The sequence below is a fragment of the Nomascus leucogenys genome, chromosome 1a (assembly GCF_006542625.1).
Source record: "Nomascus leucogenys isolate Asia chromosome 1a, Asia_NLE_v1, whole genome shotgun sequence".
NCBI classification, from domain to species: domain Eukaryota; kingdom Metazoa; phylum Chordata; class Mammalia; order Primates; family Hylobatidae; genus Nomascus; species Nomascus leucogenys.
Window position 1 is genome coordinate 8,521,637 of NC_044381.1, and position 27,149 is coordinate 8,548,785.

Here is a 27,149-nt window from a genome sequence, read left to right on the forward strand (position 1 = left end):
AATTGGCCTAATTTTAATATTATTGTGTCTCAGGGAATAGAGTGTGGTTCAAGGCCCCCAAAACAACTACAATAGTAACATCAAAGACCGCTTACCACAGATCACCGTAACAAATATAATAATAATAAAACATTTGAAATATTGTGAGAATTACCAAAATGTGATACAAAGACACAAAGAGAACAAGTGTTCTTGGAAAAATGGTGCCAATAAACTTGTATGCGGGGTTGCCACAACCCTTCGATTTTTAAAAAATGTAATATCTGGGAAGTACAATAAAGAGATGTGCTATAAAATAACGCATGCCTGTACATCTCATTTGGAAACAAGTACACTCAAAAATCCTTTTACTTTCTAGACTAAAATATTCCTGGAAATCAATGTCAACCATCTAATTATATTCCAGGTAGTTAATTCTAAGACAAAAGTTCCTTGGGTATAGGCATTCTATTTATTTTATTTTTTCACTAATTTATTCAACCAATATTTAATGAGCTACTACTACTTGCCAAGTTTCATGTTAGATGCTAGGGATATAAGAGTCAAAAGACAGATGTGACGCCCTACTCCACATCCTTATAGTATTCAGCCTCATAGAGAAGACAAATATCTAACAAATTATGTCCAAAAGCATGATAAACGTTGTCTTAGTCATAATTCTTTTGGGTACAAGAGAAAAACCCCCCACCCCCAAAACCCTCTATTTGGCTAAATTAAAAATGGAATGATTGGTTTACAGTTCAAAATGGTCCAATGCACTCATCATGACTATAAACAGGTTCACAGGAACTCTTCTGATTCATCTTACTGTTTTTCTCTTTCTTCTGTAATGGTTCCATACGCAGGCATACTTTCTCCTTATGGTGACAAAATGGCAGCCAGCAGCTCCAACAATGGCTTTTAAGTTTTTAGTATCTTTATAGAAAGAACATATCTCTTTTCCAGCAAAATTGGACAGAAATTCTGAGCCTGATTTTTGTTGCTTAGCTTACCTCAGGCCACAGCCCCATGCTCACCCTGCAGCTAGGGTATGACCATCACCAGTGAAATCACAGTAAGGGGGAAGAGATGGAATAATTTTTTTTTAACAGACAGGCTCACTGCAGTGTCAAACTTCAGCAATCGATCCTCTAGCCTCAGCTTACCAAGTAGCTGGGATGGCAGGTGCATGCCACATGGCTTGGATCACACATGTAATAGAAAGTACAGGACCCTTCCCCCATACACACAAGGAAGCATCTTTTCAGTGATGATTATATTAAAGTCATCTTAAAAGGTATTTTTTAGCATATCTTGTACAGTCAGAGTATTATTTTGAGATACCAAAGGAATAAGAGCCAAGGAGATTGCGGTCTATTTTAAACACAAAATATGGTCAACTGAAACAATCTAAGAAGTTCTAATATATGTAAATTGATACATTATAATTTAAATGCTTAAGTGCTAAGTAAGGCACAAAGACTCTACACTCTACTATGATAAAAAGTTACAACTACCATTTGTCCGATATTTCCTGCTTTAAAAGCGTTTTCATGTATTTTATCTCAGTTGATTTTAAAATCATCCGTGTCAGGCTGCAGGGAAATATACTTTCATTTCCTGCATTTTCCACAGGAGACAACTGAGGCAGGAAGAGATACAGAAATCCAACAGGGGGGCAACAGATGAGAGGGGCATGGCTATCCTGGCTGCGACTGTTCCCCTGCTCTGGAAAGGGTCTTCTCTGAGATGCTTCCTACAGTGGATGTTTTGGGGTAATCAAAGTACAGTCTAAGTAGCCTGCCATGAGCAAGGCTGTTCTTTTCTTTAGAATGTTTTAGCTTTAAGGTGTCTGTGAGGTTGCCTTTCATTCCACAATATGTCTATACTTCTTTTAATTCAAAAACAGTTTGCGTCAATGTTTGAGAACCTCTGTGCTAGCTTATTCTGTGTGTCCCCATTGCATTTTTGACATTGGACTTGTCACCCAAATTCAAAAAGCACAGAACAAGGGCACAGGGACATGGAGAAGTGAGTTGTGTGTCCTGAGAGGATGGGAGCTGTCATCTTCAGTCTTGAGGAATGTGTTTGATAGAGGCATAATGTGGAGTCACAAAGTAGCACCCTTTCTTTGTGTACAACAGTGACAAGAGAATAATTCAAATAAACACAGGTCCAGTGGGAAAAATGTGTACATGGCAAGTTTCTGCTATTATACACCAAAAATTTGTGCATTTTGGTTTCCTGTAATCATGTTTACTCCCTTTCACAAAGAGATAAATCAAATAGTAGGTTCCACAAGTTTCAAGTTTGTAAAACAAACACAATTTCCAGGATATTTTATTGCTTTGCATCTTCCAGCACTTTGTATTCACTAAGTGCCTTATAGTTTATTCCTTAATCATCACGGAATCCTTGAAATGGTTTTGCCTGATATATTGCCATCTCTGTTTTATGAATGGGGAAACTAAAACAAAGTGATGTTCAAAGTTACACACAAGGACCAAAGTTAAAACCCGTAAGTCTTAATTACAAGTAGTCAGCCTTCCATGGTTTCCACATCCATGGATTCAACCGAGGATCCAAAATATTCAGAAAAAAAAAATTCCACAGAATCTCACAATGTAAAATTTGAATTTGTTTGGTGCTTAGTACTATACTGAGTCTACACAAATGAAATGATGCATAGGCATTGTATTCGGTAGTATCAGTAATCTACAGATGATTTAAAATGTACAAGAGGATGTACATGGATTATATTTAAAAAGACTCCATTATACATGAGACACGAGCATCTACAGGTTTTGGTATCCATGAGACTCCTGGAAGCAATACCACATGAATACTGAGGCAGAGTGTCTATTCCATTGAATTTGGCCTTTTTTTTTTTTTTTTCTGTACTTAACTTTGGGTATTCTGTAATCTCTTCAAGTCAAGTCAAAAGGAAAAATCTCCACTTGACTTTGCCCAACCTTTATTCTGACTTTGTCATGGCTGACCATGATTTGGTAACGTTTCTAGCCTTTCTAAACCTGAGATTTTGATTACTTGTACAAGACTTCCACTTCTCTTTGACAACAGTGTTTTGTAAACTTTTCACAGAAGGATAGCCCACAGAAAAGAAAATTGCACCTCTATCTCTGTGTTTCCTGATAGCTTTTACCAAAATGATTCCCTTGCAAAGAAAGCGGTTACTTAAAATCCTCATGCTGCCTTTTAAAGTCATGCTATTTTGTCAGACATATTTGTAAATGTAGTCATGCACTCCCTGGCACATACGGCACATACTACTTAATTGTGGGGAGGCCAGTTTCAGAAGCAAGATAACTACCTGGGAAATGTCCGTATCTGTAGGACAAATTGGTGGAATCCACTAAAATTCCCATCTTTAACTCTTTAAATCTAATTAGATTTAGAATGCTTATGAGTGGGACCAGTCTGCTCTGCATCCCAAGGATGGGGTTTTAGAGTTCTGATTGTTTCCCCTTGTCCATAGTATCAATTCATTATTGTGACTTGTTCTTCCTTATTATTGTCCTGAATAAATGAGGTATCTCAAGTCCAGACAACTTACATTTCACTGACCAAATCTTGCCATTTCATGAACACCAATTTCTTGCCTACCCTACCCCATCCTTAGTGTCATCTGCATTCACCTCTAGCAGTCTAGTTTTAAGGCTATCATCATTAGATAAATGTTTATTGGGCACCTAACATATGGAAAAAAAAACCCTTTGGGTTTTTTTTTGTTTGTTTTTTCTTTACAGTTTTATGTTCTGTATGGACAAAAGGACGTAATTTTGGAATCAGGCAGACATAGGATTAGATTCTGGTTTTGTTACTGTCTTAGCTTGGGCTACTCTAATGAATTCGAATGGGTGGTTTAGACAACAAACATTTATTTCTCACAGTTCTGGAGGCAGGAAGTGCAAGGTGGGGATGCCAGTATGATTGGGTTCTGGTGAGGACCTTCTGACTGGCTTGTTTATGGCCCTTTTCTTGTATCCTCACATCTTGGAAAGAGAGAGAGGAAACAAGCCCTCTACGCCTTTTCTTATGTCAGAACTAATCCCATTATGAACCAATTACTTGCTAAAGGGGCTGGCTTTACACCCTGGGAAGTTTAGCTATTTTCTAAACTTCAGTTTGCTTAATAATACCAAGATGCTGGGATTATTCTAAAAATTAAATAATGTAAGTGAAAGGCCTAACGTAATGCTTGCCTCCTCATGGCTAATTTTTAAAAGCCTGCATTTGGGAGTTGAACTAAAATATGATATCAAATTCTTTCCCTTTTACTTAGCATTCTCAGAACCAAGGGCATGTCATTTAACTTGAACAAGCCTCAATTGTCTCACTTATAAAAAGGGGAAGTAAAGCCAATGTTTTAGGTGGTCTTTGCCTATAACAAATGCAACAAATGTTAAATGTTGCTATTAATAATCTTTGTACCATTCATTCAACTGTTTTTAGTCAATATGAACTTTTCCTATTTTCTTATTTTACTCTATCTTGTGGTAGATCATAAATCCCTCAAGGACAGAAGCTTCCACTTACAAACTGCTATATAACAGCCGTTCTGAGCCTTAACTGTGCCTTAGAATCAGCTGGGCAGCCTTGCAAAATTATCCACCCCTTTCTTTCACTCCAGACCAATTAATTAAGAATAAATGAGAGGTGGGTTTGAAGCATAATACTTTTAAAATCTCCCTGGATGATTCTACTATGCAGCTAGATTTGCAAATCTCAGATTTATAGAGATATCTGCCATTCCTACCAGACAAGCACTTATAAAGCCATAGCTCGATCTCTCTCTCTCTCTCTGTCTTTTAAATAAATTCAACTTTTATTTTAGATTCAGGGCTACGTTTGTAGGTTTTTTACATGGTTATATTGCGTGATGCTAAGGTTTGGAGTATGAAAGTTCCTGTCGCTCATGTCATGACCATAGTACTCGATAGGATCCCTTGCCTTCCTCTCTTTCTCCCTCATTTACAAGTTCCCAGTGTTTATTGTTTCCATTTTTATGTCCATGTGTACCCAATGTTTAGTCTCCACTTATAAGTGAGAACACGCAGTATTTGGTTTTCTGTTCCTGTGTTAATTTGCTTAGGATAATGGCCTCCAGCTGCATCCATGTTGCTGCAAAGGACATAATTTCATTCTTTTTATGGCTGCATGGTATTCCACAGTGTAGATGTACCACTTTTATCCAGTTCTCCATTGATGAACACCTGTGTTGATTTTATGTCTTTGTCTTGTGAGTAGTGCTGCAATAAATATATGAGTGTATGTGTCTTTTTGGTAGAATGACTTATTTTCCTTTGGGTATATACCCAGTAATGAGATTGCTGAGTCAAATGGTGGTTCCATTTTAAGTTCTTTGAGAAACCTTTAAACTCCTTTCCAAAGTGATTAAACTAATATACATTCCCACTAACAGTGCATAAGTGTTCCCTTTTCTCCACAGCATTGCCAGCATCTATTTTTTGACTATTAATATCTATTCTGGCTGGAATGAGATGGTATTACATTGTGGTTTTGATTTGAATTTCTCTGATGATTGGTGATTTTTGACCATATTTTCATGTTCATTGGCCTTTTATATGTCTTCTTTTGAGAGGTCTCTGGTTGTGTTCTTTAGCCACTTTTTAATGGGGTTATTTGGTTTTCACTTGCTGAATTCAGTTCCTTACAGATTCTGGGTATTAGACCTTTGTCAGATGCATAGTTTGTGAATATTTCCTCCCATTCTATATGGTGTCTGTTTACTTTGTTGATAGTTTCTTTTGAGGTGCAGAAGCTCTTTAGTTTAATCAGCTCCTATTCGTCAATTTTGTTTTTTTTGGCAAGGTGCAGCAGCTCACACCTGTAATCCTACCACTTTAGGAAGCTGAGGCAGGTGGATCACTTGAGCTTAGGAGTTGCAGACCAGTCTGGGCAACATGGCAAAACCCCATCTCTACAAAAATATAAAACTTGGCCAGGTGTGGTGGTGGGCACCTATAGTCCCAGCTACTTGGGAGGCAAAGTTGGGAGGTTGGCTTGAGCCTGAGAGGTGGAGTTTGCAGTGAGGTGTGATCACACCACTGTCCTCCAGCCTGGGCAACAGAGCCAGACTCTGTCTCATAAAAAACAAAAACCAAACCAAAAACCAAAAAACAACAACAAAACTAAATAAAGAATTATTTTTGTTGCAATTGCTTTTGCTGTCTTAGACATAAATTATTTGTCAAGGTCTGAAGGGAATTTCCTAGGTTTTCTTCTACGATGTTTATAGTTTGAGGTATTACATTTAGATCTTTAATCCATCTGGAGTTAATTTTTGTATATGGTTAAAGGTAGAGGTCCAGTTTCATTCTCCTACTTATAGCTAGTCGGTTATCCCAGCATCGTTTATTAAATAAGGAGTCCTTTCCCCATTGCTTACTATTGTTGATTTTGTCAAAGATCAGATGATTGTAGGTGTGTGGCTTTTTTTCTGGATTTTCTAGTCTGTTCCATTGGTCTATGTGTAGCAGTACCATGCTGTTTTGGTTACTATCACCTTATAGTATAGTTAGAAGTTAGGTAATGTGATGCCTCTGGCCTTCTTCTTTTAACTTAGTATTGTTTTGGCTATTCAGGCTCTTTTTTGATTCCATATGAATTTTAGAATAGTTTTTTAAAATTCTGTGCGAAAAAATGATGTTGGTAGTTTGGTAGGAATAGCATAGAATACGTAGATTGCTTTGGGAAGTATGAACATTTTAATATTGATTCTTTCAATCCTTAACTATGGTATGCTTTTCAATTTGTTTGTCTCATCTATGACTTCTTTCAGCAGTGTTTTGTAGTTCTCCTTGTAGAGATCTTTTACCTTTTTGACTAGATGTATTCCTAGGTTTGTGTGTGTTTGTGTGTGTGTCATAGCTCTTTTTTAATTCAAGAAGAAAATTTCACTAGTTTGGGGCTTAATTAAAAATAAATACATAAATTGAGACATACATAATAAGTAACTCATATAAAAGACTGCAATTGGTACCCCACCTATACAATCATATCAGACACCCCTGGGATCCTATAGAGAATCAGGAGAAATGGGAGCTACTCTGAGGGCTTGCTCAAGCTGAATCTTTTTCACATGGATTCCTCTAGATGTCTAGATTTCCTTATTTACAGTGCTTTCCCACGAGATAAGGTTTCACCATTAAGAAGTTCATTTAAATTAACAACAAAAAAACTATCAATAAAAATATATTTGAAAGAATTAAAATGGGCTGTTGAGAGGAACAAAAAGTAATCTTGTGTGGGGGTGAGCTCACCCACAACCTGGGGCACTTGACTTCTGCTGTTGAGGAAGCTGGACCACCACCCCAATGGGTCCTGGGGATGGGACTGCTGCTGCAGTGAGTTCAGAAGGCAGAACATGAAGCCAAAGAGGGTTCTTTTCAACTTGTAAGTGTCATGCAGCTTGTCTTTCTAGGTTTTGAATTTGCTCAGGACTTGTTGCCTCTTCTTTTCTATTTTTCCTTCTTGAAATGGGAATGTCTATTATATATCTGTCCCACTGTTGTATTTTGGAAGAATAGAACTTTGGTTTCACAAGTTCACAGCCAGAGAAGAATTTTGCCTCAGGACAAAACATACCTAAATCTCATCCATATCTCACTTAGAGGAGATTTTGAACTTTAAACTTTCAAATTGATGCTGGAACAAGTTCAGGCTTTTGGGGTTCCTGGGATGAAGTGAAAATATTTTGCATGCAAGGATGTAAGTTTGCTGGGGGAGAGGCAGAGGTGAAATGCTATGGACTGAGTGTTTGTGTCCCTCCAGGATTTATATGTTAAAATCCTAATATCCAGTGTGATTGTATCAGGAAGTGAGGCCTTTGGAGATAATTAGGTGGTGAGGATGCAAGCTTCATGAGTGAGATTAGTGCCCTTATGAGGTACAGGAGCTTGCTCATGCTGTTTATTCTCTGCCATGTGAAGAAACGACAAGAAGACAGCCATCTGAAAACCAACAAGAGTGCCTTCACCAGATACCAGATCTGCCAGCACCTTGATCTTGATTTCCCAGCCTCCAGAACTGTGAGAAAAGGATTTTTGTTGCTTAAGCCAAAGAAAAAAAAGGAAGGAATCTTGGAATACTAAACACTTTGCGGAGGAATGCTCATGGCGGGACTTGGGAAGCCTGCAAATAAAACTTCAGTCTCTACCATTACCCGTGTTTCCTTCCTGCACTGGTCACGATTTAAATTTATAATACAAATGTATGTTATATTTACTTGTACTTTTTTTCTCTCATCACTGGATGCTCAATGTTTTGCACAGTGCCTGACAAAAATTAGGCACTAAATATACACTTACTGAATGAATGAGTGAGTGAATGCACAAATGAATGACGCCAATGAGCCTGAAAGGGTCAATGAATCAGAAGACTCATTTATCTTCTGTTAAGATCCCTCTTACTTCTGAACATACTGAGAGAGGAAACATCGTCTAGTACTAGTGAGGAGATGTTTCTCTCTAGTACTAGTGAGGAGATGTTTCCTTTGAGCATCAGACCTTTGAGGCTGGGGAGCAGTTTTCCTCAAGTTCAGAAATATCCTAATCACCAGCCACATATAAGGCATTGCTACCAGTCATAATGAGAGAACAAAACTGAATAAGTCAGGATACCTGTTTAAACTCCTTAAAACATATTTTAAGATTCAAGAAAGAAACTCAAATAACTCAAACCTAAGGCATAATATGAAATATGCTGTGAAAATGTTGCATATGATGTGCTTTGGGAACATAGAGCAGGATATTGAGAAATGCCTTTTAGAGGTTGCTTTAGTTTTGGTGATTGCTTATTAATTTTTATTTCTAAAGTAATATCTTCTCATGAATAAGACTGATACTTATGGTATCTGGTAAAAAGCCTCCCTCTCATCTTTTTTCCATCATCTCCAGCCCCACCAACTCAAACAAGAAAGTCCCTTATGTCTTTTCAGAGTTCCTTTCTACAAATCTAAGCCAAAAAAGAAAATGCTGATACATGTATTTTTCCTTTTCTCCATGTTTTACTTTTTACTAAAAATGTAGTACATTATACCTACTTTTCTGCACATGCTATTTTCACTTAACAGTATATGTTGGAGATCTTTGCATGTCAGTACACATAGAACTTTAGCGTTTGCTTTCCAGCTGGCTCTTGTAGAGGATGAATCTTATTTAGAAAAAAGAGGAAGGTAGTTTTAGAGGAATGACCTGGAAAGTTTGGAAAAGCAAGATTATCCTGTTTATCTGTCATACAGAGGAGGAGAAAGGGAGTCACTTGAGATAAAGCAGGTGGAGACACCTTACGGGTGATGCAAATACCTTTGGAGGACATTGTTGGGTGAACAAGGATGTGATGGAGCATCAAAGTGCTCTAGGAAAATCAGTATACAGCAGCGGGACAAAAGATAGAGATAAAAAACAGGGAGATCACCTAGGGGGTTAACTAATCTAAATCTAAACCAGGCATGGTGGTGGAAAAAAAATGGCAGGAAAAGGATGTAAATCTTAGAGACATTGGGGAGATGTATTTCACAGTGGCAGTTGTCTACCCTTTTTGTCCAGCTGTCACACCTGATAAAGTTCATTTGCACTATTCAATTCTGTGGGCCTATTTAGTGATATGTACATTTCCCAGCTTGCCGGGCTCACTTCTATCCATTCCTCTAGAAGAAAAAAAAATCAGACTTCATTTGAGTGAGAATGATGACTTATAGAGTTGATTTTGAACTCCCCTCTATTTGATATACTTGTCAAAAAGTAAATCATTTGTAACTTTGGCATTTTATTATTATCAATAGTAAATTATTTTGCAGCTGATTGACAGGGTAGTCTAACATGCCAGCTTGGAACCACTGATTCCCAGAACTTGGTAACTAATCCTGAAGGGGGTTTTAAAGAGGACAGTGTGGGAGGAAGGAGCTGATACCAATCGGAGAGCCTGGATGCTTGGGATGTAATTAATAAAGATGGAAAATGAAGCAGGAACATAGTTTTGTAACAGTGAAGGCAGAGAACAGCAGGTATAATCAGCTATGTGCCTTAAATTATATTTAGAAATCTAAACCTTAAAAAATGTTCAGAGTAAATATATGAATAAGCACATGGCCTGAGCTTCTTCATTTATTCTGTCTATTCCAGTAGACAACAGTGATTTAGAGGATGAGTCTAAAGTCAGACAGCCTAGATTTGAGTGCTGTCTCTGCCACTTCCTAGATTTGTGACATAAGGCAAGTTACTTGACATTTCTGTGCCTCAATTTTCATGTCTGTCAAGTGGGAAAATTATAATACCTGATTCCTAAGTTAGCAGGAGGGAAAAAATGAACTATTTCATGAAAAGTGCTGAGAACAGTCCCTGGCATATAGTAAGAACTCCATTAATATTGTCACTATTTACTTATTAGATAAATATTTATTTAGAGTTTACCATTGACTGTACAACACGTTATGCTCAGTGCCTAGCAAAGCACATTTATCTCCACCCTCACGGAGTACAGAGAGGAATGATGAGCTTTAAGACAGGAAACACTGGCAGTAGTCCTGATTGCTCCTGAAGAGAAAGAAATAGGAGACATCTGTGTTACTGCACAGGAAGCTCTCTGATAAGTTAATGTTTGCAAAGATGAGTAAAGAGTTAAAACATATAAAGATGCATGTGTAGAAGGAGAGAAGTGCATATCATAAAGACAGGTATAGAAACAATACTTCAGGACACTGAAGTCCAGAATGAGATGAGAATTGCAAAACTTGAAAACAACTGAAAGAGCCTTTCTTGGTGTTTTCAGAGGAAAAAAAACCTGATCAAGTAGAAAACAGACACCAAAGCCAGACAAGATGGACAAGATGCCACAAGAAAAGAAGTACAGATCAATACCCTTAATGAATACAGATGCAAAAATCCCCAATAAAATATTAGCAAATTAAACCTAGCAGCACATTAAAAGTATGTTTTACTCCATGACCAGGTGGGATCTAACCCAGGAATGCAAGAGTGGTTCTATATGAAGTCAATTAATGTAATACAAAATGAGGGGGGAAAAAAACTCCTGCATCTCAATAGATGTGGAGAAAGCATTTGACAAAATTCAGCACTCTTTTGTGGAAAAAAAATATCTTAGCAAACTAAGTACAAAAGAGAATTTCTATAGCATTTATGAAAAATCCGTAGTTAACATACTTGATAGTAAAAGACTAAAATATTTTTCTCTAAGATCAGGAACAAGACAAGAATATTCATTTTTACCACTACTCCTCAGTATTTTACTGAAAGTTCTAGCGAGGGCAATTAGGTAGGAGAAGAAATAAAAACCATCCAAATTGGAAAGGAAGAAGTAAAACTATCTATTTTTAGATGACATGATTCTATAAATAGAAAATCTCAAAGAATTCACAAAATAACTACTAGAGGTAATAAATGAATTCAGCAAAGTTGCAGGATACAAGAATGACACATAAAAATCAGTTGTGTTTCTGTATACCAGCAATGAACAATCCAAAAAGGAAATTATGAAAAGAAATCCATTTACAATGACATCCAAAAGAATAAAATACCTAGAAATGGGAGGTAAAATTCTTCATAAAAACTATAAAGTGTTGCTGAAAGAATTAAAGACCTAATTAAATAGAAAGACATTTCATGTTCATGAACTGGAGGGCTTAGTATTGTTAAAATGGCAATATTCCCCAAAGAAATCTACAGGTTCAATGCAATCCCTACCAAAATTCCACTGGCCTTTTCGCAAATATGGAAAAGCCAAACTTCAAATGCATGTAAAATTCCATGGGGCCCTGAATAGCCAAAAGAATATTAAAAAATAATAATAAAGTTGGACAACTCACACTTCGCAATATCAAAACTTACTACAGAGCTATGGTAATCAAAATAGTGTGGTACTGGCATAATGATAGACATATAGACCAATGAAATATAATTGAGAATCCAGAAATAAACCTAAATATCTATAGTCAATTCATTTTTTTTTTCTTTGCTAGGTTTCCTTTTTTTTTTTATTATTATACTTTAGGTTTTAGGGCACATGTGCACAATGTGCAGGTTTGTTACATATGTATCCATGTGCCGTGTTGGTTTGCTGCACCCATTAACTCGTCATTTAGCATTAGGTATATCTCCCCGCTCCCCCCAACCCACAACAGTCCCTGGGGTGTGATGTTCCCCTTCCTGTGTCCATGTGTTCTCATTGTTCAATTCCCACCTATGAGTGAGAACATGCGGTGTTTGGTTTTTTGTCCTTGCGATAGTTTACTGAGAATGATGTTTTCCAGTTTCATCCATGTCCCTACAAAGGACATGAACTCATCATTTTTTATGGCTGCATAGTATTCCATGGTGTATATGTGCCACATTTTCTTAATCCAGTCTATCGTTGTTGGACATTTGGGTTGGTTCCAAGTCTTTGCTATTGTGAATAGTGCCGCAACAAACATACGTGTGCATGTGTCTTTATAGCAGCATGATTTATAGTCCTTTGGGTATATACCCAGTAATGGGATGGCTGGGTCAAATGGTATTTCTAGTTCTAGATCCCTGAGGAATCGCCACACTGACTTCCACAATGGTTGAACTAGTTTACAGTCCCACCAACAGTGTAAAAGTGTTCCTATTTCTCCTCAATTCATTTTTAACAATGATGCCAAGAACATTCAACAGGGAGAGAGTAGTCTTTTCAACAAAAGTTGTTGGGACAACTGGATAAGCACGTGCCAAAAAATGAATTTAGACTTTTCCTCACTCCATTACAAAAACTAACCCAAATGGGATAAATGGCTTAAATATAAGAGTGAAAACAATAAAGCTACTAGAAAAAAACATACAAGTAAATCTACATGACCTGGATATGACAATGGATTCTTAGATTTGGCACCAAAAACACAAACAACACACAACAAAGAAGAGAAACAGATACATTAGACTTTATAAAAGTTAAAACCTTTTGTGCATCACAGGACATTATCAAAAACATGAAAAGAAAACCTACAGGACAGGAGAAAATATTAGCAAATCATATATGTAAGAAGGGCTTAATACCCAAATAGAAATGAAATCTACAGCTCTCGACAATGAAAGATGAACAACCCAATTTAAAAAATGGACAAAGGATCTGAAGAGACTTTTCTCTAAAGAAGATATACAAATGGTCAACGACCATATGAAAAAATGTCCAATATCATTGATAATTAAGGAAGTGAAAATCAAAACCACAAAGTTTGAGATCAGTCTAGGCAACATGGTGAAACCCCATCCCTACAAAAAAATACAAAAAGTATCCAGGTGTGGTGGCCTGTGCCTATAGTCCCAGCTTCTCGGGAGGCTGGGGTGGGAGGATCACTTGAGCCCTGAAGGTTGAGGCTGCAGTGAGCCATGATTAAGCCACTGTGTTTCAGCCTGGGTGACAGAGTGAGACTGTGTCTCAAAAAAGAAAAGAAAAATACATCCCTTAAACCACAATGAGATACAACTTTATACCTGCTAGAAAGGCTAAAAATAATCATACTATTAATAAATATGTAGATAAGTTAAAATAATAAAAACAAAAATGAAATAAAATTAAAATATGTATAATTTTAAAAACAAGAAAATAATTGTTGGTGTAGATATGGAGGAACAGAAATGTTTTACATTGCTAGCAAGAATGTAAAATCATGCAGCCACTTTGAGAAAAAGTTTGAAGATCCCTCAAAAAGTTATACATAACAATTACCATATGACCCAGCAACTGCACTCCTACGTATATACGTAAGAGACGTGAAAACATATGCCCACACAGCAACTTGTATATGAATGTCTATATTAGTGTTATTCATTAATAGGAAAAAGGTGGAAACAAATCAGGTGTCCATAAAAGAATGACTGGATAAATAAATAGTGTTATATACATAAAACGGAATATGATTCAGCCATACAAATAATGAAATATTAAAACATTACATTGTAAAGCATAAATCTATACAATTTGTCATTTGTCAATTTAAAAATAAAATAACTTTTAAAAATGATATACTGACATATGGCACAACTTGGATGAACCTTCCTGTTTGCCCCAAGAATACTCGCAGAAGGCACTTGCAGCCACAGCGTTTACCCCAAGGTAACTTTGCCATGAACAATCCTGCTTTTGTTATTATTTTTGCATTACTCTAGTATATCGACTTTGGAAACAAAAGACATCATCCTACTTATAGCATTCTGTTTTTAGTAGTGGTATTCCCATTTACAAAATATAGTAGTATTTGATGGCTGAAAATGTCAAATCCTAGAAAATGTAGCATTCCTATGCATGAAGTTAACATCATTTTCCAACAATTAGCCAAAGATTCATTTGATGAATCCAGTTTTTCAGAAATAGACGATTCTGATGATTCAGATGATTCTGATGTTATTTTTGTTTAGAAATAACTCCAAGAACAGTTTTTGTATTTTATTTTCGCATTGAAAATCAGTCAGATTTGCTTCAGCCTCAAAGAGCATGTTTATGTAAAATTAAATGAGCACTCACAGTGAGCTCCACTTTTTTTTCTAAATGGGAAAAGGGTTAGAGACATTATGCTGAATGAAAAAGGCCAGACACAAATAATCTTATATTGTATAGTTCCTTTCATGTGAAATATCCAGAATAGTCAAATGCATGCAAACAGAAAGCAGATTATAGGTTGCCAGGAGACAGGGGGAGGAGGGAGCAGGGAGGGATTACTGAATGGGTATGGGGCATTCTTCTAGGGTAATGAAAACTTTTTTCCTTTTTTTGAGACAGGATCTTGCTCTGCCATCTAGGCTGAGTGTAGTGATATGAGCATGGCTTACTGCAGCCTTGGCCTCCCAGGACCAAGCAATCCTCCCACCTCAGCCTCTAGAGTAGTTGGGACTAAAGGCATGCACTGTCTTGACCGGCTATTTCTTTATTTTTTGTAGAGCTGGGATCTCACTATGTTGCTCAAGCTGGTCTCAAACTCCTGGACACAAGCAGATCCTCCTGCCTTGGCTTCCCAAAGTGTTGGGATTACAGGCGTGAGCCACCACGCCTGGCCAAGAAAACATTTTGAAACTAGAGAGTGGTGGTGCTGCACAATATTGTGAATGTACTAAATGCCACTGAATCACACACTTAATTCAGTGTATTAAATGGTTAATCATATGTTATGTGAATTCACCTCAATTTAAAGAAAGAAGAAAAGAAAAAAGGAGGAGATTTTGGGAGGGAGGAAGAGACAGGACCCCTGCCTGGCTGCAAATAATGTTGAGTTAACAAGCAGTGAAGAGCTACCAGGCCTCTTCAAATGTAAAGCATAAAGCAGACTTTTTTTTTTTTTAAGAGAGAATTGGAGACCAATTATAAGACATTGCCTAGTTTCTTGAATTTAGTTCAAGTTGTCAAATGCAGGTGAATTACCTCTGTAAGGAGTAAAGGAATTGTCTGATGTGATTGTGGGACCACTGTTTGTCATCTTTGAGAAATCATGGACAATGAGAAAAGTGGTAAGGCAGTGGATATGGACAATAGAAAAGTTTTTCACAAAGGGGAAAACAGTTTCTGAATTAGGGGAATGCTATAGCAATGAGGAAGCTAAATTTATCAAGGCATCAAAGATTTTCTTGCTAACAAAATGGAAAATGTACACTCTAATAATAGTAGGGTTAACTAGTTTAATTGCTGGCTAAATAATTGCTAGTTTAATTGCTTGTTGAATATCCAAGGAGTATTGATTAATGGATGGACACCAATCTGGAAGGAGACCTTGATAATTACATTCTAGGGCCTTATTCTATTGTCCATACCAACTCAACTTACTACTTAAACTTAGGTTCACAGTGTATACAGAATCGTAGTAAGAGATCTTGTGGCAAGAATAAAAGTAAAGTTTTTGGTTAGTTTATAAAAAACTATCAATGCAATTATAAATAAAAATGATATAACGTGATAACTTTTCTTGTGAGAAACTTGATGAACAAAGTAAATGCAAGATGCTTTTATTCCTCAATATTGAATGTCTGCTATTTGTTAGGCGCTCTGCTAGCTACTGAACTCATAAGATATGGTCCCTCCAGGAGCCTATAGTTAAGGAAGAAAGCATAACTCAGAGCAGACTAGCTATTGCAAAACCATCCTAGATATTTTAGCAGTTAGTTTCTTGCTCAAGTCCCAGTATAATATGCGTCAGCAGTAAGGGACACTCTCTCAATCAGGCTTTTAAGGACCAAGACATTGTTTTTACGGCCTCACCATCCTTAGAACCTTGGAGCCCTTCGCTCTCTCCATATCTGGTCAGCAGACAAAGGAAGAGAGAGAATGTGGAGGATGCCACCATCTCCTGCTTGTCCCATCTCATCAACATACGGTCTTATCTAACTGAAAAAGCGTGGGAGGTATAGTCCTCCACTGTACCCAGGAGGAAGAGGGAAAATATGTTTGGGTAGCAACTAGCTGATTTGTAACCCAACGGGAAGAACAGAAACATAAAAAGACACTTATAGAACGACATAGTAAATATTAGGTTAGTGCAAAAGTAATTGCGGTTTTGTCATTAAAAGTAATTTAAAAGTAATTTGCCATTAAAAGTAATGGCAAAACTGCAATTACTTTTGCACCAACATAATACTGTCACTATTACAAAGATACAGGAGGTGCTAAAACACCAAAAAGGATTATATTGAAGGAGCCTGGATTGGAGAGGTCAACGATTTTCAAAGAAGGTGATACCTGAGCAGAGTCTATGAGAACGATTTAGTACAGGGGTTAATCTGACAAACGGGAGGGTTTTGAAAGAGACACAAACCCAGAAAATGCAAATGAAAGAACCGGAGGGACTCTGGGCTTAAAGGAGAGGGCTTGCAGCCGGCCAGGGGATGGGGCGTGGCTGTCTTGGCGTTCATGTTAATCTCTGGCATTTGAGACAAATGACTTGGCTTGAGTAGGAAGAGGGTATCTTATTTTGTTCCACCATCTAGTTCGCAGAACTCCTTTATAGGGGCAGCCATCAGAAAATGGCCCATTTTTGTACTGTGCCTTGTCTTGTAAAGCATCATATAACCTCTTCCAAAGCATATCTTAATGGGCCTCAGTAGAACTGTTACACCAGCCAAAGCTGTGAAGACAACTTGATACAAACTGGCCATTATGTTCTATTTACATTAGTGGGTTTCCATTGCCTTCCCTAAGAAGCAAGCCATGGAGATGTGATTTACATCTCAATTGAAACAGCTATCTTATCTGTGAGAAAAACACATCTGAAAGAGGGAGATTCTGCACTATCTTGGATCCAAGATTTCCATTTTCAGAAAACTTCAAACAAATGACCGGAGATGTGGCTGCCCCCAAGCCAGGGAAAGCAAGCAAGGGCCAGCAGGAGCTCTGCCCAGCTAGCTAGAGTGGCCTAAGCAGCTCTGTTCCAGGCATAGGGGTCTTAGTGGAAAGCACAAACCCCAAAGCAATTTCATTATCTTCAAACTCTTAGACAAGGGGAGACCAACATGAGCAGGTTCGGGCTGTTCTCACGCTGGGGTGGTCTTTCTGGCAGCCAGCACCACAGGAACAAGTTTCCCCAGCCCTTGGTTCTGGGGTCCTTCCTTGGTTTTCTGCCCTTGGTCACTAGGCTAGCTGCAAAATATAAAGATGCTCTAAAGAACCAAGAGAAGCTAGCCAGCTTCAAGGGGACGTTTAGGCCCTAATTTCAGCATCCCACTGGTTCCCAAATGGAAAACAAGGATCCTAGCTGCCAAAGTGAGCTCAAACCTTTCATGTCTCAAAAACTGGAATGATGATACTCAGCTGCGTGTCAAAATAAAACATAAATAGTATTTTATTGTTACATAGCAGGGACTGTAAAACTAGATGCTTAAAGCACAAACCAAACATCACACACGCAGAAATCATCAAGATTCAGGTTCCAGCTTTATTCTTTTGCCCTAACAAGGGAGGCACAGTGCAGTGAAAAATGTAAACATTTTGATGTCAAAGTGATCTGTGTTCAAGTCCAGGTCTTTTAAGATGTGGGACATTGGGCCAGTGACTCAATTTCCCCCAATTTTGATTTCCCTATCTATAAAATGAAATGAGTATTCTTACTTCATTGTGAGAATTAACTTAGAACACTGCTGTAGCATGTCTAGTTCAGGAATGGTATATAGTAAGTGCTCCATAAATATTATTCTATTCTTTTGCTTTCCCTGTAAACCTTTGGCTTTCTCCTATGCTTCAATTGTGGGAAACCCCCAAGCCTTTGTCTTGCTGGCACCTCAGACTCAGTAGGTCTGAAGATGAGTCATTTCCTCTACCTCTAAACCAGCTCTCTGTTGCTCTCTGTTTCAACTTCCATTTTAAACAGCACCACTGTTTTCTCAATTAATAGATTCACCACTATCCTAGTCACCAGACCTCATCAGTCACCAAGTTTTATTGGTTTCCTTCTCTGATGTCTGAAATAGCCTCATTACACCTTGCAAATCCATACTTTTAAAGTTATGGAAACATCACAAATGTCAAAGCAGCCATTGAGGAATTTAGAGTAGATGTCTACCTGGTGAAATCAGGCTTTAAAGATTTATTTTAAGCCCACTGCTGCTAGAGGTGAGGCTGAGAACTGCTACAGAAATGAGGATCAGGACAGGAAGACAGTGGAGTGTAGGGATTCCCACAGAAAGGAAGCCAGATAAATGGAACGTACATCAGAAGGAAATTTTCTTGTTTACTGAAAGCTGAGGGCTTCAGACTTTGATCAATCCAATGGTTCTCAGACATACTTTACCAAAGTTGAACCCACACTTTGCTTTGAGCCTTTTGCTTACTGGATTAAGGATTATTAATTTATTTCCACCTTTTATCCCATTTAATATTTGAGAATGCTGACGCCCAATGAGGTAAAATGATTTGTCCAAAGTTTTCCAGCAGGTTAGCCAAGAATGTGTTAGTTGCTCTATTTCTTCTCCTCTCAGAGCTTAGCTCTGTGCAAGCCAATCTGAAATAAATGGAACATCTTTGACTCCATTATATTCTGAATATAAATACTGACATATGAATGTTAATGCCCAGATTTGGATTAATTGTAGCTCCTACCTGATCATTGCAGGGCCTTAGCTGACAGCACCCAGAATACTCTACTGGTTATTTCTGAGAGAACTAAGGAGAAAGAAGCAGCTCACACATGTGCAGGGACAAGTTCACTCATGCTTGCATTAGACCTGACCAAACTACTTGCTGGGCATCTGGGAGAACTGTGGCCTGTCTGCCAGTGTTGTGTGCTTCATGCCTTCCTGCTGTTTTACTGGGCCCAGACCTTCTCTTCTGGAAGAATTCCTGAGTCCTCAGGATGTCATGGCTGCACTGAGACCTACGCTAAGTATGGGTGGTGGTAAGAAAGTCCTTTTTTCCTCAACTCAGTTTCACACTTGCTTACTTAGGGCCTGAACCAGTGTTGCTTACGCCCAAGGTCTTATACATCTTCCAAAAACTCTTCCAGGTTCTGGCCACAGTTCTTCCTCCCTTCATCTTAACTGAAACAAATAAGCAATTAATCAAATAAATTTCTGTCCCCCAGGAAGAACAGATACCATACCTCTCCTCCACTGGCATAATCTCTCCTGTAGTGCTCTTTGAAAAAAACAAACCAACAAAGCTTTTTTCCTTTTTCCAAACAAATACCTGGGCAAAGAGGTATCCCCAACTCCCACTTGGGACATGTCTATGATTCTAAGCTCCAACTCAGCCAGAATTCCTTATAATTTTGCAAAACGTCTGTGTGATGACAGCCATGTGTATTAGAGGGTTCATATTTGTCATGTTCCTGATGCTGAGACCAGTCCCTGGCTTATGCATAGTAGAGACTCAGTAAAGACATACCTTTCAGGAGAGGTCTCCTGGTGGCACCAGACCTTGCAAAAGAATGCCATGATCTTTGCCAGTTTGATTCCACAGGGACCAATCATGTAGACAACAGCAAAACCACAAGTCTGAGGCCGCAGCCCACACTTTGCCCAACATATCTGTGTTTGGGTAGGGCTATAGGGGTGGGCAGTCGTATATGTAGGATACATATTCTTGAGACTCATTTTGGGTATGGGTTCCTCCAGGAAGCCTGCCCTGATTCCCAGTATGAGTTACGTGCACTCCATAGCATTCCCATTGAACACTTCACTAGTCTCCATCATAGTACTTTCCATTCCGTGCTATGATTATTATTTAATTATCCATAATTCTCCACTGGGCTATAAAAATGGCCTATTTTATTTGCTTTTGTAAACCTAGAAGCTGATATGAGACCTGGAACTTGAGGAGTTGGATGGCTTTTTATTGCTATGCAAAAACATAAATAAAGTAAATTAAAGCTCTCAACATGGATTATACATCCCCCACCTCTTAGCCCTGTCTGCTTCTCCAGCTTTCTCTTCCTCTTTGCTCATTTCTCAAAGCTCAAGTACACTGGCTTCTTTCAGATCCTTAAATATGCTATGTCCCCTCCTGCTAAAGGAAGTTTTCCCACTTTGGCCCTCATAATCTAAGCTCTCAGCTCATATTGCCCTTTCTTCAGAAAGCCTTCTCTGCTTCTGCCTTGCTCCAGTGCATGCAACACCCATCACCTTCTACCTCACTCTTTCCATTCCAGATCCAGATTAGGTTGCTTTGTTATGAGAGCTCACAGAATCATGTTCTGTGTCTTCTAAGCACTCACCTTGTACGTACACTCATGGCGGTGCTTTGTGATGAATCTTCCTGCTCACACCTCTTATTACATTTTGATTCCCCAAGAAAAGGGAGTTGCATAGTATATTCCAAATGATCAGCACAGTGCCTGACATACAAACTGACAAATTAATATTGTAGAATAAATAAAATGTTTGCTGCATGGGTAAATGAATGAATTAATGAATTCAGATAAATTATGCCAGGCCACTGAAGGCAGAGAGAAGACTGTTAGAGCTCAAAATACCTCAGCTTTTGTTGTATTATTTTGTTAAATTTAGGTAAGCGGCCTTTTGATGAGTACCAATAGCAAATTTGCATAATGATTTCAGGTGCACCGTGAAAATATTTACGAAATATATTTTCCAGGATGAGAAAATAAAACTAGGGTTAATTTTTAAATTAATAACATGACTAAGGCAAAACCCTAATACAGTTGCTATGTACTTATACATGTTTTTAACTAGTATGCAGGTAGAATTAGTGATGTATTCATGATTTTCAAATGCTTCCTACTGGCATATGCAGATAATCTGAAAGAACATTTAATAGGATATACTTAAACTACTAAGATACTTAAAATAATTACACTTTTAGAAGAAAGCCACAGAGATATTTGAGGAGCCAATTCAAAGGACTCACAACTTGGTGATTATATTGGCAGAGCTAATGTTTTATAATTAAAACAGAATACAGTCATGCCTCATATCCATGGGGGATTGGTTCTAGGACCCCCTTGGATACCAAAATCCATGGATGCTCAAGTCTCTGATATTAAATGGTGTAGTATTTACACTTAACCTACTCACATCCTCCTGGATACTTTAAGTCATCTCTAGAATACTGTAATTTAACCTAATACAATGTAAATGCTGCATGTACAGTTGTTATACTGTATTGTTTAGGTAGTAATAAAAGTCTGTACACATTCAGTAGAGACACAATCATTTATTACTTTTTCCCAAATATTTTTGATGTGAGTTTGTTTGAATCCAAACAATGCAGAACCACAGATACAGAGGGCTGACTGTACTTGTATTTAACACAGCAAAGGTATATATTATCTGGGGGAAGCTCGTAATTTGTTAAGAAGGACATAGACTTTAGTGTCATCCAAACCCAGATTTGCATCCTGATTTCACTGCTCTCCAGCTGTGTCAAGTTGGATAAGACAGCCATATTGGCTTGCTTTCTTTTCCTTGAAATTCACAAGTCCCTCTTGCTTCAAGGATTTTGCCTTTGGCTGGCTCTTTCTCATCCTTCAGATTTCAGATCATATTTTTTTTCTCTGAGAAAAGGCTGTTTTCAGTTCCTTGGGCAGCTGATTCTGACTTGCTGATGTGTTTGCAGAAAGTTGATTGGGAAATGCCCTTGGGAATAATACTTGTGAAAGGGTAAGGGAAGTAGGATTGGGCAGAAAGAGAAGTTGAGCTTTGATGCACTCACAACAGAGGCCTCAGCCAATCTCACACGGAGCTCAGGAGTGGGATAGGCTTTCAGAATTGTCCTGTATTTGGCAACCAATGTCCTATCAACCAGGCATCGGATGCAAGCTGCCTCTGGGAATGGGGAGTCATGGGAGTGAGGTAGCTCCCTTCAGCCAAGGACAATTACCAGAGTGATTCAGCTATGAGCCCATGGAAGCCAACATTCCAGCAGCTGGGACCTCAAGTCCTGAAGGGGATCAGGGTGATGCAGCACAGCATCTGCTAGAGGCCAGGTGGAATAGACATCTTTGTACACTGCATTCTATCACATCCCTCTGTTTATTTCTATTTTATCATACCATGTGTTTTAAAATTAATTAATCCATTTGTTCACTGCCTGCCTTCTCTACTCAAGAAGTAGAGTTATCTCTTGAGGGCAAATACATTACCTATCAGAGAACAATGTGTACTTAGTAAGTAGTGATTGAATAAATGAAGGGTGAATGAATGAATTAGGTCTCTAATATGAACTCTACATCACTTGCCATCAAAATTAGGATGTCCAAAGCTTACTGTACAGAGTAAGGGGTCATTTTACAAAGTAGCTACATCTGTAGTATGTGGAAGGAATAAATGAACACTAGAATCCAATTCTCATTCTGAAAGTAGAAATAGAATATGATCTCAAATTGTAATATCAGATCCATTATAATTTCTAAGTAAGTTTTCCAAAGAAAAAAAGTTAAATGTTTTATTCTAATTAGTAAAGTAATAGATGTGTTGTTGTGGAAAATGTGGGCAATACAAAAGCTATAAATAAGAAGATAAAATTTATCCATTACCAAAACACAGAGAATGATGACCACTGTTAGTATATTATGATATGTTGATTCTCAACTTTTTTTCCCATTTCTATTTTCTACATAATTGAATCATACTGCTTCTATAGAGTTTTTTTTTTTCCTTCGGAATCATATAAAGTTTTTGAGGTCATCAAAATTCTTTAGGAATATCATTTTTAAAGGACTACTTTTTAGTTCTTTAAAATTAAATTCAGTTGCAACATTATTATTTAAGCCTACTACCATGATTGGATAATTATATAGTTTCCATTTTTGTGATTACAAACAATTTCAAGTAAATCTTTCTTATAACCAGGTTTATTAATGATTATTCTTTTAAATGCTCAGATGATCTAATTTGTTAATCATATGCCTCATTTGTCAGTTAGATCAAATCACTCCCCTTCATTAAAGTCTTTTATCAGAAATAATAGAGTAGAAACAATCGCTAAGCTAAAAGCAAGACATTCTGGGTTAGAATCCAGGTTGCCAACTTACTAGATGTAGCCTTGGGAAAGTAATGTGCTCTTCTACCTGGGGCCTCAGTTTCTTTGCTTGTAAAATGGAATGATTGAGCTAGATAATCTTTGAAAACGCTTTTCACTGTGGTGTCCTACACTATTATGACTGCTTCTTACTTTCTCCCAGAAACAGCTTCATGGGCTCAATTTCAGGCCTCTTTGACATTCTGAGTTAACTATGTATCTTCTCTGATTTCCTGTATTTCTGATTTAATTTCCTACCCTTTATCCAATTTTGGCTGGTCCTTAATCTTCTTATCTAGGTCTTACTATTGTTCCTTCTTTCACTGCTATCCATTAAACTGAAATGAACCCTCTCTTCTTGATCTTTTACCCACTCAGTACCTAATTCTTCTTTAATCTTTTCTCAACATTTAATGTTTTTTTTCTGCAAAACTCTTTGATGTTCAGTGCTCACAAAGATTGTTCAACTTTCTGCTTTCTCTTTTTCTGCAAAAATAAATGCAAACAAAAAGTTGGGTAAAAGAATGAAGGGAAGTAAAGTTAAATCAAGTAACATGATATAGCACGCATCTGGCGTTTTTAATACATTGTGTCTGTAACAGACTCTATGTGGTATGGGGATTGGGAGTGAGGGTGTGGGAAGGGGCAGGAAATGCGGAGGACAGCCTGAAAGGCCAAAGAGTATTTCAGTCAGTGAGGAAGGTTAATTGAGGCCCATGCATCACATTACTCTTAATCTCCTAATAAAAATGATGATAGTAGTCAGTAACTGGTAACATTTTAAATTGCTTTTTATGTGGCAGGTGTTATACTAAGTGCATGAACATACAATGTCTTCCTAAATCCTCAGAAACCCCTGTGAGGTAGAAATTATTATTACCTCCAATTGGTAGATGGGGAAACTGGTATTAAAATCATTTTACTATATTATAACACATTTACAGTAAATATATAAAATCCTAGGAGTGTAGTTAGTATAATGGCAGATTTGGATTATACTGTGTATCAGAATGTTTTATGTTTCAAGTTGTCTCAACTAGGATTTATGCAAAATGAGAGCCTGAGGCAAGGATTTAGCAAGATGATTCCAGGAACCAGGAGTGAAGAAAGTGAGAGAGAGAAAGAGGGAGAGCAAAATAAGGGTCATGGAGACCACCACTGCAGGCATCTCCAGAGAGTAGTCCGTCTCTGTCTCTCAAGATCAAATCCCCTGGAAGTGCAAAGACTGGCATTCTTTCTTTAGTTACATACTATCTTTTCTGAAAATGGGTTTTCAGAAAATAAAAATTTGGAGATGTTGATAGGCAAGATAAAGGCTTACTTCCTTTTTTTATGCTCCACTATACTTGCTTCAAAGATGTTGCATTTTTTACACATTGAAGGTTTGTGGTGACTCTATGCCTAACAAATCTATAGGACCCATTTTTTTCAACAGCATCTGCGAACCTCATGTCTCTTGCTCACGTTTTGGCCATTCGTACAATATTTCAAACTTTTCCATTATTACTGTAATGATTCTGCTGATCTGTCATCAGTGATCTTTGTGGTTACTAATGTAATTGTTTCAAGGAAGCATGAACTGTGCCCATACAAGACGCTGAATGTAATCCATCAAGGTTGTGTGTATTTTGACTGCTCCACTGACCTGCCATTACCCTGTGTCTCTCCGTTTCTTCAGACCTTCCTATCCCCTGAAACACAACAATAATGAAGTTAGGCCAATTAATAACCTACAAACGTCGGGCACAGTGACTCACACCTGTAATCCCAGCACTTTGGGAGGCCGAGGCAGGTGGATCACGAAGTCAGGAGTTCGAGACCAGCCTGGCCAACATGGTGAAACCCCGTCTCTCTAAAAATACAAAAATCAGACAGGTATGGTGGTGCCTTCCTGTAATCCCAGCTACTCAGGAGGCTGAGGCACGAAAATCGCTTGAACCCGGGAGGTAGAGATTGCAGTGAGCTGAGATTGTGCCACTGCACCCCAGCCTGGGCAACAGAGTGAGGCTGTCTCAAATAACAACAACAGCAGCAACAACAACAACAACAATAATAATAATAATAATAAGCTACAATGGCCTCTAAGTATTCAAGTGAAAAAGTAAGAGTCTTACATTCCCTCACTTTAAATCAAGAGCTAGAAATGATTAATAAGGAAGGCACGTTAAAAGCTGAGATAGGCTTTTATGCCAGAGTTAGCCAAATTTTGAATAAAAAGGAAAAGTTATTTAAGGGAATTAAAAGTGCAACTCCAGTAAACACATGTACAATAAGAAAGCAAAACAGCCTTACTGCCGATGTGAAGAAAATCTAAGTGGTCTAGACAGATGATTAAACCAGCCACAACAAAACCAAATCCAGAGCAAGTCCCTAAGTCTCATCAACTCTGTGAAGGCTAAGAGAAGTCAGCTATAGAATAAAGTTTGAAGCCAGCAAAGGTGGGTTCATAAGATTTAAAGAATGAAACCATCTCCATAATGTAAAGTGCAAGGTGAAGCAGCAAGTACTGATGTAGAAGCTATAAGTTTTCCAGAAGATCTAGCCAAGATCATTAATGATGGTGGCTACACTAAACAACACATTTTCATTACAAACAAAACAGCCTTCTGGAAGAAGATGCCATCTAGGACTTTCATAGCTAGAAAAGAGAAGTTGATACCTGGCTTCAAGATGTCAAAGGACAGGCTGACTCTTGTTAAGGGCTAATGTAACTGGTGACTTTTTAATTGTGAAAGGAAAATAAAATCTTGAGACCCCAATTCACCATGCTGAAAGGAAAAATTAAGCTGAAAGCTGAGCCATGCAAGTAACTGTCTTTCCTTGTGTTCCTAAGCAGATAGCCACAGGTAAAAGGCCAGATATTTCCACAGGTAGCTACTCTGTGTTCACTTACATAATTTACTATCCCCCCTACCTGAATCCTTACAGGATATGGATTCAATAATGCAACTATACTGTCCCTCTTTCCCTTCCAGCCTGCTTTCCCCCGTTTAAATATTGAAGCCCTCAAAATCATCTTTGGAAAAGGCATGGACCATAGATTGGTCCTGTGGTTCTGTGTTCTTTTTTTCTGGGCATGTCCTTATCCATGGAAAAATAAACCTCTAAATTGATCGAGAGCTGTCTCAGATACTTTTCAGTTTACATGTTGAAGCTAATGTTCATTTACAATTCTGAAAATTCTAGGGCCCTTAAGAATTATGCTAAAGTACAGTCTGAATTTGGGCAGCTCATCACCTTCCTGCATTGTTTGTGCCTCTTCTGCAAGTTAAGAAACTTTTCCAGGCTGAGGGTCTGAGCTCCTACCAGCCCTTAGTTCTCAGAGTTCTTAGATCACTGTGGGTCTCATCTCCCTCTTTTCTAACTCGGATCAAGTCACTGCCTGTGCTTTTTAAATGGAATAACAATGCCTGGATGACAGCACATCTGTTTACAGCATGGTTTACTAAATATTTTGAGCCTACTGTTGACACCTACTGCTCAGGAAGAAGGATTCCTTTCAAAATATTCTTTCTCATAGACAGTATACCTGGTCACCCAGGAACTCTGATGAAGATGGACAAGGAAATTTATGTAGCTTATTTTTTAATGTCTGCTAACACAACATCCATTCTGTAGCCCACAGATCAAAGAGTAATTTCAACTTTCAAGTTTTATAATTATAAAAATGCATTGCGTAAGGCTATAGCTGTCATAGATAG